We start from the raw sequence: 15040 nt of genomic DNA on the forward strand, positions 1-15040 counted from the left end.
GCAGCCACAGAAAAGTGACATGTCAGTTTTCCACGGCGCCACTAGGGATCCCGGGCAGAGTGTATACCATGTGTATAAACTCCGTCCGGGATCCCTTCAGCCTGCAGCACTACGTACGTTGCGTGGAAATCACAGCCGTTGACACAACGGCCGTGATTTCCACGGAACTTACATAGTTCCATAGAACTAGCAATATCTAAAGCTAGCCTTAGCCTTGAGACAGTCATAGTTGCTTTGACCCTTACACTTTTTTCTTTCTTTCCTTTCTTTTTTTATTGTTCTTGCTTCTAATACATCATTTTATTGTTATACTGACAGATGCCATTGTCGCAAAAGTTCAATGTTATTCTCCTCACATTCTAATGCTTTGGCTGTTCAGTGTATATTGGTTTTCCTGACTGTAGCCAACAAAGGGTCAATAGCCAGAGAGCCGACCTCAGTCACTGGAGTTAAGTTGTTGTTGTTACAAGTTTAATTCTTTGCAGCTTAGTGCCCCTGCTGTTTTAGTTTCTTGAAACCAAAGCTCATATATTGCTGCAGTTTCCGCTTAGTCATGTAATGTCATCAGGGTCCCAGCAGGAGTTCTCTCTACAGAACATGCACGGCAGAAGTCTGGCCAAAAAAAGACCCTGCATCTTCTACAAAGAGATAGATGGCATTGCCTGCTCACTATCACTCAGATACTGCTTTACTACTGTAGAAGTCATCTGTTTTAGGAAACCCATTTTCTAGCTTGTTGTTATGTAATGAGTTATAAGACGGGATCCCTTCTATATTAGTCAGTGCAAATCACATGGACTGCATTGATTTAATTAGAATTAAACACTTAGTTATCACTAGAGATGACCACAACTTAAGCATAGTTGAGTTTGTCATTTGAATACAGGACTCCATAGGGCTGCATCCAACTTCTTCAGCCACTGGTATTCATATGCCGTACTGTCGGACTCCAGCATGATCTCTATCTCTGTTTCTCACTGATAACTGTGGATTGCTGGAGGTCTTAGCTAGAGATGAGCAAATTTACAGTAATAACAAAGCAAATCACTTTATAAGCCGGCTGCCTTTTGACTCTGTGCTTCTCCTTCCCGGGTGCCTGGAAAAGCTGGATCCAATCCTGGGAAAAAGCAGCTTTTCCCAGCACCCGAAGCGGAGTGGCACTGAGTTAAAAGGTAGCCGGCTGATAAAGTGGCTCACTTGGTTATTACTGTAAATTCGCTCATCTCTAGTTTTAGCACCCTGTGATCGGCTGAATGTCATGGGAACAATGGGACTCATAGGGATTGTCACTATATTTTTGGAATCTTTTTTTTTATTTGTTTGTTTTGTTTTTTCTTGCAAAAAACTGATGGAAAATGTATGCATTTGTGGGCATCCGTTTCTCCACTGACTTCCATTATAAAAAGATCAAAACGTATCAGTTTTTCTTAACATACACAAAAACGTAGCTGACCATATTTTTGTGTATGTGGAAAAAAACGGATGTGTTTCGATTTTTTTTTTTTTACATATATAATGGAAATCAATGGAAAAAAAACAGATCAAAACGGATGCACACAAATGCAGAGGTTTTTTTTTTTCTTTTTTTTCAGAAAGGGATAAAAAAAAAAAAAGAATTGCAAAAACGTGCTGTGAGCCCAGCCTAAGATGACTATGGACATTATGATTTTCAACGTTTGGGGAACATTTTAAAAGATAGAAAGATTTGTATCCATCATCGCAGTCAGACTTGTATTCTACACATGTACCGGTCATGAGGAATGACTGTACACTTGCTGGGTCACCTTGCGTGATCTCTAGGCTAGAAGAAATATTTTAGCACATCCCTGCCTACAAAATGATCTCTTAGGGCTCATAGAACTGGCTATATTACCAACCGGTTGCTGTAGAAAGTGCAGGGAGCACGTAGCATGTGTCAGATCTGCAGGGAGTCTATGTGCTGCTAAACAACCTCCTGCACACAGCCCTGACATGAGTCATTATACAGGTGTCTGTTACATTTAAAGGGGGTTACTGGGATTTTTAGAACATTGTTTCAAGCTGGAGTCTACATTAAAAAAAAAAAGAAAATCAATTTTCCCAATGACAGGTACACCCAGCCCTCCGTCCATTGCCACTCCGGCCTCTCTGGCGCCCCCTGCTGTGATGTCACAGACATAGGTCATGTGACACTGCAGCCAATGATTGACATCAGTTGTCTCATGTAGAGACAGATGAAACAATTTGGCACAAATGCCATTTTGTTATTCTGCATATCTAAATATTTTGAATGGGTAGTCCATAGGGGAAAAAATGTTTTTAAATGTCAGAAATTTATAAATTACTTCTATTAAAAATTCTTCCAGTACTTAAAAGCTGCTTTATGTCCTGCAGAAAGTAGAGTATTCTGTCCAGTCTGACACAGTGCTCTCTGCTGCCACTTCTTTCCAGAGCAGTACCAAATCCCCATAGAAAACCTCTCCTGCTTTGGACAGTTCCTGTCATGGACAGAGGTGGCAGCAGAGAGCACCGTGTCAGACTGGAAAAAAAACTGTACTTCCTGTAGGACACACAGCAGCTGATAAGTCCTTTTTTTTTAATAGAAGTAATTTACAAGGCTGTAAAACTTTCTGAGTTGATTTAAAACCATTTTCTTTCCTCTGGAGTACCCCTTTACGATTTGTAGAGGACAAATCTCTCTAAATAGAGAATGCTATTACTAGCCTCATGCAGCCACACATTTCCTGCACTTTCCTCTTGTTGCGTACAGTACTGCTGCTGGGAGCCCTGATCTGGATAAGTATACAAAACCTGAAACCTAGGGTACCTGGGAGTGTGGCATATGACTTTTCAGGGCACTTTCCATTCGGACTCAATTTATTAAGACTGATTTGAATCTTGGACCCCGAACACTTTTCTGGAAATCCATTAATCTTTAGTGTTGTTTCATATAAGCCAGCAGAAACTCAGACTGCAGCGTCACATAAACAAGGTACATAACGTCAATGCAATAGGCCTGGTGAGTGCGGTGCGGTGGCAGTGCTAAAGTGTTGGTCAATTCAGGGAGGTTTTAGACCAGTTCCAGCTGCTGGCCAATTTTCTAACAACCCTAGTCAACTCGTTTAATCTAAAATATACCAGTCTTGATTTTTTCCTATATTGTATTTTATTCTATATTATTGTGTTATACCTTGTTAGGTGGAGATGGACAAAAATGGAGAAGTGCTGTATTGGGAATATATATAAATTGTATGGAAGGTTGTGGCAATGCAACAGTTAAATTGCTCAAAATGTGGGCTGCTTTCTTTCCTGCCCACACTTGCAGTGGCCTTAGGCAGGGAGTGAGGGAGAGAAAGAGCATCCCAGGTGGCAGACATACAAACCATGTTATTAAGCAGAGATCGCAAAACCTTGATCTTCAAAAACGCGGCCTAATTAGTCCCCAGCCTGAGAATAAATGGCATTCCACATCGAGACGGCCGAGAGACTGCTGAGAAATTCATTACCTAATATTTACTATCAACAGACTTCGTTTTTAAGTCACGTCGATTGGGTGTGTAGTGATAAAAATGTGGCTTCTTTATATACATGATAAAACCCTTTCGTTTTCCTCCTTGGTCTCTTATGTGTTTAGCTGGTAAAACTGGTTACTAGAAGAATTGTTTGATCATTCAAAATAGCTTTGTTTCAGGTATGGTCAGGTAGAAAGTTGGTTAAGGCTATGTTCACACACTGTAAGAGAGCAGCCGTTACGGAACGGCCAGTCTCAAAAAAGATCATCCTGGCCGGTACTGCAGTAGCGGCCGGATGATCTTTAGGGTCGCAGAGGAAGATATGCAACTATAGGGGTGAGTGCCCCGACTTTTTCTACATTATCATTTTATTGTGTCTTCTTTCTGGAGCACCACCTGCATCGTTGCTTCCATATCCGCACCTTCACTATTGGTCGGATTAAAGCTCTGATTTAAGTGCCTGGGAATGAATTTTGGTGCTTCCCCTCCCATTCTATCTGCTGCATATCAAAAGTTATGTTTGAGTGGAATCACCCTTAAATACCTCTGGAAATCATTTTCTTATTGATGTGATGTAATATTATGGACCTACTGTAGGTGTATTATGGACCTACTGTAGGTGTCTCAAACCATAAATATTTTCCTAAATAAGTATTGTAAGATAAGGAATACATTTTGGCGCTTTTTTTTTGTGTTAGCTATTTTTTGCCCAATTTCTTTTTAGAACTTTTATTTTATCTAAAGTAACAAGAGTGAAAAGTAAAAAGTTTAAGATAAATAAAAGTATCCAAGTAGAAATGAAAATAATTCAGAGCATGGCAATCTTTAATAAGCGGAATCATTCTCAGTAGTTATTATTTTTGTTCTGGGCATAAGAAACTTTTTGAAATACTATTTTTAAAAGAAATATTAACACTAACCACATTCCTATTACACTTACGTTAAAGAAAATAGAGCAGCTTATGCTATTTCTAGTGTTGAGTTGTAAGATTTTGGTGCTGAAGCTAAAACAGAAAGGTAGGCAAGTAGCTGAATGAGTTTGTAGGGCTCTGAATGAAACTATTCAGAACTGATACATCTGTGTGCTAGGCAGGACTAGAAACTGAATGTCAAATAAGAATTTAAGAATTTGATGTGAACAAAATGGTTTGTGCAAAAATGACTCCATAAAAATGTTTAAATTATTCACCTAATTGCTTAAAATTTTAGTTTTATTGGGGTGTTATACTATTCCCCCCCCCTTCAAGTGGCATACCCACCCTATAGCTATGTCTTGCCACCATTAAGGATTTCAGGAACAACCATTTCAGTAATATCCACCCTAGAATTTCTATGAAGAATCCAGTAACGGATACGTAGTCTGTCTCTATAGTACATTTGTCCTTTATAGGAAAAATCATCGAATCTTCTAAAACTGAATTATATCCCCAAGATGAGTTATGTAAGTTTGTATGATTTTTCATAGAGATATAGCTTTGTATGCTGAATCGTTGCTTGTGTCATTGGTAGAGACGAGCGCAACTCGAGTATGCTCAAGACGTTCCGTATTTGAATACTGGTGGCTGAAGAAGTTGAATGCATCCCTAGAGAGTCCAAGAAAACATACACTGTGTCCATGTCCACATCTTCTCCCCCACCCCCGACTCCCTAGGGCTGCATATAACTTCTTTAGTCACCAGTAATTCCAATTCCAAACGACTGGACTAGAGCATGCTCGAGTTGCCCTCATCTCTAGTCATTACATAGTATAGTGGCTGTATAGTCAGGGAAGTATTTCCGTATCATGTTCTGCATGGCTTCCTCTGACCTCTGGTGCTCTTCTAGTAATACTGGCTTTTGATCAACAATGCATCATCTCAGTTGGCAAAGCACTTTTGCCACCCCAACTCTCTGGAGCTCTCGTCTTGTATCTAAGAGAAACGTTAAAGGGAAAAGCGACATCCTTAGATCAGAGATATAGTGTTAAGTGGGGAAGTTCATCAAAACGATATTTCCGTTATGTAGCCCAATACAATCTTGCCACTTCACTTCTATTGTGTGAGTGAGGTTTTTAATAAGAACATTTTTATTAAAGTAATGTATTGCAATGTATTGGTAAGTCACCAATATACACTTATTACGGGAAATGCTTATAAAGTGCTTTTTGCCCTGCACTTACTACTGCACCAAGGCTTCACTTCCTGGATAACATGCTGATGTCATGACCCGACTCCCAGAGCTGTGCGGGCTGTGGCTGCCGGAGAAAACGAATTTGGCAATAAGAGCTGTTCCATGCTTCATAAATTGCCTTGTATCACAGCTAATATGGGATGAAGTTGTGACTTGCAAGTGGCTGCAATCACAAGAAATCCATGCAACATGATAACTAGAGATGAGTGAACCTGCCGGATTTCTGGTTCGTACGAACCAGAAATCTCGGCAGCTGACTCCCGCTGTCTGCCGGCTCTGTGCAGCTGGTGGATACAGCGTAAGGAACACCTAGTAAACTTGGATACAGCCTATGGCATAAGCTGTATCCCAGTTTTCCAGGCGTTCCTTAGGCTGTATCCACCCGCTGCACGGAGTCGGCAGACAGCAGGAGTCAGATGCCGAGATTTCTGGTTCGTACGAACCAGAAATTCGGCAAGTTCGCTCATCTCTAATGATAACATTCAAATGCATTAGCGACAGTGTAGCAAGAAGAGCAATCTTTGGCCACGCATCCCATGTCACGTCCAATGTCCCCCAGTATATATGAAGACAAAGGCACTGCACTTCCAATTCTATGATGCTTATGAAAGAATTTTATTCACACAAAAAATGAGTAGTTTGTCACAATCCAACCAGATCAGGATACAAAGTAATTATGCAGGTAAGTAATGCTACTGGCAACGTTTCGGTCGTGCTTCCGACCTTCCTCAGGCCAATGTAGCCATACTGTAGGCAAGGAGAGATAAAGATAGATCTGGTGGTCAATGTCCCCCAGTAGTCCTTGGCTAATAGGTATCCACACCCACAGTATGTTCACTGACTATACTGGTTTTGGGTCTCTAGATCATGGTCAAGACTATTTTCAGAAAACATTGTTACGGCTGGGGCTAAGTCACATACAAAGTGTCCACAGGGGTCCTTCCACCAGCTTGTTACAGATCGAGAACTATACATCTGTATGTTTTCTTTTCTTTTAACTTTAAACCAAAAAGAGTTTGTGGTATATAATAGCTTTGTAGTCAATTGTCAAAAATGGTTTGTGTGTGTCTATTCTTTCAACTCTTACCTATAAAAGGAAAGGAATTCGAGGAGCATCTGAAATCATTATAGAAGGAGCAGACTAGGTGGTTTGTCTGATCTCCTTGCTCTCTGTTAGGAAGAGGATAATGTTGCAACTGCAGATATGTTGTAATTGGCCAGGAAGAGCCCCGGGCATAGAGCCGTCACAGGCGTACACATCACAAAGACATTCACATACCTGCAGTAAGAGATGTAAGGGGCCGGCTCGCCCCATTTATCAGAACAACCTGTCATTTTTTTGTGTAATCTGCATGCTGTAAGTAATTTTTTTTTTCCATTTCGAAGAATGATTGAACGCGTTCTTTGTCTGTAGTTTTTTAATGTCTCTATTTATCAGACATTGATATTCTGATCACGTGTATATTTTTTAATGTCATACAATATACCAATTACTTCAGTCTAAAGATCGGTTCTGACGTTATGAAGAACTAAGAAAAATTCTGCTCTAGAAATTGTTTAACTTTTTTGGCCACTCTGGTCTTCCATATATGAAACTAGTCAGAAGGTCGAGACTTTTATTGCAAAATGGGGTGTGAATGCAATGTGAGTTCAATAGGGGCACATGGCAACAAAGCAAAATCAGTGTTGGAATCAGGGCACCTAAGGCTACAAAATGGTAAAAACAACTTGACGACAGGTTCTCTTTAAAGGAGCACTCTGGACAACATATTCCTATATGTTATGATTGATGTAATGCCTGAGGAAATGGAGAATGATACAAGTATTCAAGAAGACCTTAATGAGAATCCTTGTGTCATTCACCACCTTGATCCTCACTAGTCAATGTAATAAATAATAACTGCAAGATATATTAAATAAGTTTTATTAAAGCCCCAAAAAATCCAACTTTTAGATATGAATAAATTATATTATATATCCTCATATTTACTCAAAATAAAATTATATATATATATATATATATATATATATATAATCTGACAGAATGCACAGTCAAAAACTAAAAAACAAATTCTATAGGCCATTTAGGCCAGTAATTGACTATGTTCACACAACGTCCAAAAAGGGAAAAAAGTGTCCGCTTTTTGTGTTTAAAAAGACATCCGTTATTGCATCATTTTAATTGGCTTAACTAAAATGCATTGAAGTCTATGGAATAACGGACGTCTTTTTCACATTGTATTAAATGCGTCCGCCTCAAAAGACGTCCGTTAGTCAATATTATGTGTGAAATAGATGTCTGTCATTCCATAGTCTTCAATGCATTTTAGTTAAGCCAATTAAAATGATGCAATAACGGATGTCTTTTTAAACACAAAAAGCAGATGCCTTTTTTTGGACGTTGTGTGAACATAGCCATTATGTGGTCCTTAAGAGGTTATCCAAGATTTAAAAAAAGCAGTGCCACACCTGTCCATAGGTTGTGTGTGGCATTACAGCATGGCTCCATTTACTTAAGTAGAACTTAGCTGCAATACCACACACAAACCTAGGATAGGAGTGGCACTGTTATAAAAAATAAAAAAAAAAGCTATGGTTTTTTTTTTTGTTTCTTTTTTAATCCTATAAAAGTGGTTTTCCAGATTGTCATAACTACACCGACAGGCTATGACCATGTTCACACATACACGTTCGGTATTTGATTAGCTGGGGCTGCTGAACTTGGATAAAGCTCTAAGGTTGTCTGGAAAACATGGATACAGCCAATGACTATATCCATGATTTCCACATAGCCTTAGGGCTTTATCCAACTTCAGCAGCCACCGCTAATCAAATGCCGAAAGTTCTGGTTTGGATCGACTCGAGCATGCTCCAGGTTCGCTCATCTCCACCAGAATCCAAAGTGGAACCAACAGAGAAAACTATAATGGAAAGATACACCATTTGGCCACAACCACACATTAGGCGTTATTCTAGAAATAAAGGCAGTTGCTTTGAAATAACGGCCAATATTTGGGCGAAATGACAGCTGACCAAAAAAACTCCCAAAAAAGGCATTGGTTGTGGCCTTTCTGTGTTTTCAACCCACTCCTGGTCAAAATACTGAGTGAATTACTATGTGTGAACATAGCCTATAATGTGTATACATGAGTAGTAAAACATGTTCTTCTGTTCTTTTTCCAGTTAAGACGTGGCAAGATTCAGCAGAGAAGTGGAAACCGTCCCAAAATGATCAATGTGGATCCTCGTCTTGTTGATGGAACGCTGCAGAATACGGCATCTGTGACTAATATGTGGCTGTTGTATTGTGTTCAGAAGTACAGATATATGCGCAGTGGGAAGCAGGGTGTACTGTGTGCAGCACATGGCCTGAACCCACAGAAAGTTCCAGACAATTAGAGAGTCATTCATATTGGTGATGTTCACTCTACAATATTGTCACTCGACCCAGTTCTGCCTGTAATCTAAGCTGCCATCTTTATAGTACTCAATGACCACAATGGTGTAAGAATTAGTACTGTTTAATGATGTCATAAGAAAAAGAACCTTGCATCCTTCTTCCAAAGATAAAATTCCTCTCCCCATCCTCTCAGACCAGAACAATGGGCTTAAGATTTAAGAGATCAAACGCGGGTTATTACGTTATTCAAAAAAAAAAAAAATGGCCTAGGTATGTGGTTGTATCTGATTTCCCCAAGCCTTAAAACAGATGGCCGATCCCTGCCAAGGTTTCATAACAAAGTTCCCAAAATGCTCTGGGCCAGGTTGGACAATCAAATCAATATATAGGCAATATTAACCCCTTACTGCCAGTTTTCTGCCCACTCTGGATGTTTGGTTTTTTTTTTTGTTTTTTTTTTGCAGTGGCACAGGCAGTAAAGGGGTTAAATGGAATATGTAATTTTAAAAAAAGTGGCATGTTTCTCTGACAATGCATGGGATATCTGAACTAGAGAAATGCTTAAAACATATACCAAGGTTGGCGGTCACCAGTGGGTATAGCTGAGAAGACAAGAACTTTTCAGTGCCCAATAAAGAAGGTAGAATTTCGAGGCGGTGACATGATGACGGTGATGTTTTAAGACTTAATATGCATTGCATTCAATTTTTTGATTCAAAGATTTTTTAAAAATCAAAAATATTTTTTTTTCTTGTTTTCATTGAGTTTCGCATGTTAACTTGTAAAATGGGACCCAAAAATCTTTACATGCAAAACAGATTTATGTATTGTACTGTATATGTGTCAGACGTGTGAGTTTTTTTTTTTTTTTTTTTTTTTAAGATACGTATGTCAAGTAGATAGGATTACTGTATATCCTGATTTTAAAATCAAGATAAAAAATTTTCCACGTCAACTTAAATTGTGTTGAAATCTACTGCTGTCATTTTTTAGCTAAAACGTATGGTAATGGTATGGCTTTTTTGTGGCCACCAAAAATTGGAACTGTATTCATGATCATGGTTGAAATTGATGGAAAGGGTATTTTCTGAAATTTACATGTACCCCATATATAAATCTGCCCCCACCCCCATTCAAAATTCCACTGATCAAACATTTGTATCAAAATGCATTGAATAATAATTTCATGAAAACCCTTCCCAGCAATTTCCAGGTCACACTGCTGTCATTGCTTGTTTTTTTTATAGAATTGTTTTGTAATGGAACCTAATTGATCATAATGGATCCCATTGACCTCTTGAAATTTTTGGAAATTACTTTGGCTTAAATTTGAACTGTGTTAATTCCACATATAAGGTTTAATGGTTAATTGTAAGACTTTTAGGCCAGATTCCTACACAGTAAATAAAAGCGAAAATAAAATAAATAAAAAGGGGCCATTTTATTAATCACATATATATATATATATATATATATATATATATATATATATATATATATTACAATATGTTCATGTTTTGAATTAACTTTAATGCAGCATGTTACAAGATAAGAAATTTGCATTTTCTTCTTATTTTACAACTGTATTTTGCTTTTACTGTGCGTGAATCCAGCCTTAAAGTAAAAAAAAAAATCTGATTTCTGTTAAAGGGTCAAATTGATTAGTTTGGTGGTCTGCATGATATTGTACAGGAAGAAGTTCTGTGTACAGAAAGAAATAGATTATAGAATATATTATTATAAGAAAGGGTTGCCTTATGTCCAGTCATTCTTTAGAGTGCATACATACAGTAGTGGGAGTTCACAATGACTGTTGTCTCACAAGTAGTCTATATTGTCATCTCACCTACAGATGTTACATATTGATGAAACACATTGCTCAGTTCAATATTCAGAATCAGAAAGGGGCCGTGGTCTAAAGCAAATAAACAAGCCTGAATATCCATTATATTATTGTGGAAATTTGGATTCAGGATCATGTATTTCAGAAATGCATTTTCTGTAAAACATAGAACGTCAATAAAAGGGTTTTTTTTTTTTACATATCACTAGTAGTAGATGCTAAAATATGGAGTCATTACCCCATGCAGATGATACTGGTACATGCATTTTAGTTCTCTATTCTCTGTTAAAATTATGTGATGCTGCTTAAAGCTGGGATAATCAATGCAGAAAATGACCCACCCACGAGGACTTACGGAGATAGTAAAAAAGGGGTCCGTGGAGCCTCAGTTACGAGTCTCAAAACACAGGAATAGCCAGATATCCCTCCAGGGGAGGAAAGCCTGTTGCCAAGGGGGTGCCTCCCAGTGGGGAGAACACCAAACCACCCTGATACATAGCCCCTTAAGTCCCACTTGGTTGTATTGGAACACAAATAGGGAAATACCAGGGTGGCCCTTTGTATCTTCCTATTTATGTTCCAATACTTACAACCGAGTGGGACTTAAAGGGCTATGTATGAGGGTGGTTTGGTGATACCCCCCTTGGCAACAGGTTTTCCTTCCTTGGATGGATATGTGGCTTTTCCCGTCTCGCAACTGAGGCTCAACAGACCACTTTTTTGCATATTTAAATTTATTGGAGGCAATGTATCAATGGAGATTCTTGAGTGAGTACTTTGTTGGATTTTTTTCACTGATCTCTCGGAGCTCAGTGTTTACTGTGTTTTACGGAGATAGTAGATGAAGATGGAACCTGCTGATATGCTACTACAGTAGTGTCAGGAATCATAAGAAACAAGGAATATAACTGCATTCGTCAGTGCAAAATGATAATTTATTTCGTTTTCCACAAAAGGCAGGTTCACATAAGGCTAATTCTTATGCATTTCACAGCCCATAGTCATAGCTATGTTGGTCTGAAGCGCTTAAGCATCAGTCATCCTGTAGTGGTGTCAGAGTTATTGCAGGTTATAAACTTTTCTGAAGAGATGAGTTTTCTGTAAAGTGGAGTGAATCTCAAGCATGCTGGGGTCTGTCTGAACCTGGGCATGTGGCATTTGGTTACCATGGCAGCCAGGGAATCCTGGATAACATGGATATAGCCTATGGCCTATGGCTGTATCCATGTTTTCCAGGAAGCCTCAGGGCTGCATCCATCCAGCTTTTGTAGCCATTGGCAATCAAATGGAGCATGGTTGGATTTGGCGGACCAGAGCGTGCTCTAGATTTACTCATCTCTAGTTTTCAATTTTTTAAAAGGTACAAAAACTGGAAGAGAGTCTAATGTTTTGGGTAGTGAGTTCCAGAGTATCGAGGACACATGGGGGACATTTTGGAGATGAGGAAGAGCAGACAAGAGGATAGCAGATACAAAGGTAATAGGAGAAATGGAGATTAGATGTGGGGAGTTATCATGAGATTAGATTAGATACAAAGAGATTATAGTACGCAGCTAAAAATGTGTTCTTCTTCTAGCTCCGTTCCCTGATATCTTGGCTGAAGACCAAATTTCAAAATAATGTATAATTCAGTGAACACTAAATGCAACATTAAAAATTACTTCAAGTTACAAGACTTATATTTAGAGATGAGCGAACCGGGTTCGGGTTCGAGTCCATCCGAACCCGAACTTTCGGCATTTGATTAGCTGGGGCTGCTGAAGTTGGATAAAGCTCTAAGGTTGTCTGGAAAACATGGATACAGCCAATGATTATATCCATGTTTTCCACATAGCCTTAGGGCTTTATCCAACTTCAGCAGCCACCGCTAATCAAATGCCGAAAGTTCGGGTTCGGATGGACTCAAGCATGCTCCAGGTTCGCTCATCTCTAGTTATATTCATATAATTTCATTCTCGAACCACTTAGAGTAATCACTGAGAAAAAGGAGAGGTAAATCTGGAGCGTAGAGACTTATACATATCTTCTACACGTAGTATTATATCAGTAGGAGTTGAAAGAAAATACTATGGAACTGGAGATGCTTGATGTGCAGTAAGCTTCATCAGAGCCAACATGTTGGACAGCTTGCTCCATAAGGTAGGCATAGACATAAAGATTTGCCCCCCAATAAGATGATCAATAATATATGTATATCATATCAGACTTGTTATCTAAAAACCTCATACAAGGATCTTCCCTGTATAAGACCTTATTAGTTATTTAGTGGAAAGCACCAAAAACCAAAACTGCCAAGACCTAGCCTGATATGACTTGACCATCACCTAACATAAAGGCCAATGGACCTCTTTGCTGTAAATTAAATTCACATTGTAACATCTAGATATACAGAATTTCATCTGGTCCACAGGGTTTTCTTTATACTTTCTATGCACGCCTGACGTCAGGACATCTAAGGATAAGCACGGATCTGCAGTCCTCAGGTATCTGGAATCAGTAATCACAGCACAGAATTACTTCTGTCAAGGTGGTAAACTATTAATCTTGTAGATCAACACGTGTTTTAGACTGCTAGACAGATCAACATGTGTTTTTGCTGCCAGACATTGGCCATTAGAATGGATGGTCAGTGCCAGAATGAGAACCAGTCATCTCTGTATTCTAAATCATAAAGGGATCCCATTAGGGGGATCCCTTGCTGTGAAGTCCATATGCCCTCTCAAGACATATGGACCACATGGACCACATTGACATTGACAATATCCGTTTAAAGTGATATTGTCACCCTTTTTCCATATCAGGAGTTCTCAGCACCATTTCTAAGCTAATAATGTGGACGTTTCATATCTAGATAACGATGACGTTGCAGAGGGTGCAGGGCCTACGGTCCAGATGTGGGCGGGATATGGGGTTCTACAGCCACTAAGGCCCGCCCCTACATCACTGTCCACCAACAATAAAATGCATTTTTCAGGGGAGAGACCACAAAGAAATCCTTTCTACGGTAAGATATGAAATGTCCACAATATAAGCTTAAGAAGAGTGCTGTGAAATCCTGATATGGAAAGGGGGTGACATTTCATTTTAAGGAACTAACTAAAAATCTAGTAATTGAGGTAAATTATATGTTGATTTATGATATCTTAAATGACCTTTAAAGCGCTTAGCCACTGTATAGTAACAATTTACAGCTTCCTGTATTGGTAAAGTTACAATTTCTCCTATTGTGCCCCCTAGTGTTCATATAAGAAGACAAGCCTCCTTGCTGCGACGTCCTACTCACCCTCTGAGCGGCAATCCCGCCTATAATATGACCAACAGAGATGAGCGCAACTTGGGCATGGTCAAGTCTGATCATTCTGCATTTAAATACCAGTGGCTGAAGAAGTTGGATGCAACCCTAGGGAGTCCTGGAAAACATGGATATAGTTTATAGCCTATCGCTGTACCCATGTTTTCCAGGACTCCCTAGGGCTGCAGCCACTGGTAATCAAATGCCGCACGCGGGTTAAAATGGGTTTGAGTGTCCTCGAGATTCCCTCATTTCTAATGGCCATGCCTGGAGGAGGACTTTACCAAGCCTCTGTGTCCTCCCTAAGCACATAGAGGCTCAGTGGAGGACACCTAGTAAGAAGCATGATCATATGGATACAGCAAGGATGCACAAAAGTCATTACATGATATAACTTTACGAATACAGAAAACTGCTAAATTTTACTATAAAGTGACCACCCACTTTAAAGAAGTTCTCCTTCTAAATGATCAGTGTGGCAGTACAAGACTGGGAAATTTACAGTTCAAGCCCCTGTCAAACCTCTTTGCCCCATTCTTGTCCCTCAGTTCAGCAGAAATTCTGCCTTGTCATTGATTGGGATATGTTGCCTACAACCCTACTGCATTTGTTATACAATTTATTTATAGTAACTAGATATTATAACCCCTTAAGACAACCTCTGAGGTTTTGTTCCTATACACAAAAACAAAGTATCCCAAGGGGCCCTATAGTTCATGTTTATTTAATAGAGATAGGTGTTGCTAGGTATAGGTGGGGTGGCACTACTACTTAAAGAGACAGCATTATAAAATTCCTAAATCTCCCATTACTTTGATTTTTTTACATAATATATATACAAAGTA

At 39.1% G+C, this 15040-nt stretch overlaps 1 protein-coding gene across 1 annotated transcript in view; it reads left to right on the plus strand.

The window, feature by feature from the left end:
- The window catches only part of ERC2 (ELKS/RAB6-interacting/CAST family member 2), a 667987-nt gene extending 658947 nt beyond the window's left edge, over window positions 1-9040 (plus strand). Inside the window, exon 17 of the mRNA XM_069967012.1 lies at window positions 8844-9040. The gene's annotated coding sequence lies outside the window, so the exon portion shown is untranslated. The remainder of the gene's footprint in view (window positions 1-8843) is intronic.
- The last annotated feature ends 6000 nt before the right edge of the window (window positions 9041-15040 follow it).

The sequence above is a fragment of the Dendropsophus ebraccatus genome, chromosome 4 (genome assembly GCF_027789765.1).
Source record: "Dendropsophus ebraccatus isolate aDenEbr1 chromosome 4, aDenEbr1.pat, whole genome shotgun sequence".
Lineage (NCBI taxonomy): Eukaryota > Metazoa > Chordata > Amphibia > Anura > Hylidae > Dendropsophus > Dendropsophus ebraccatus.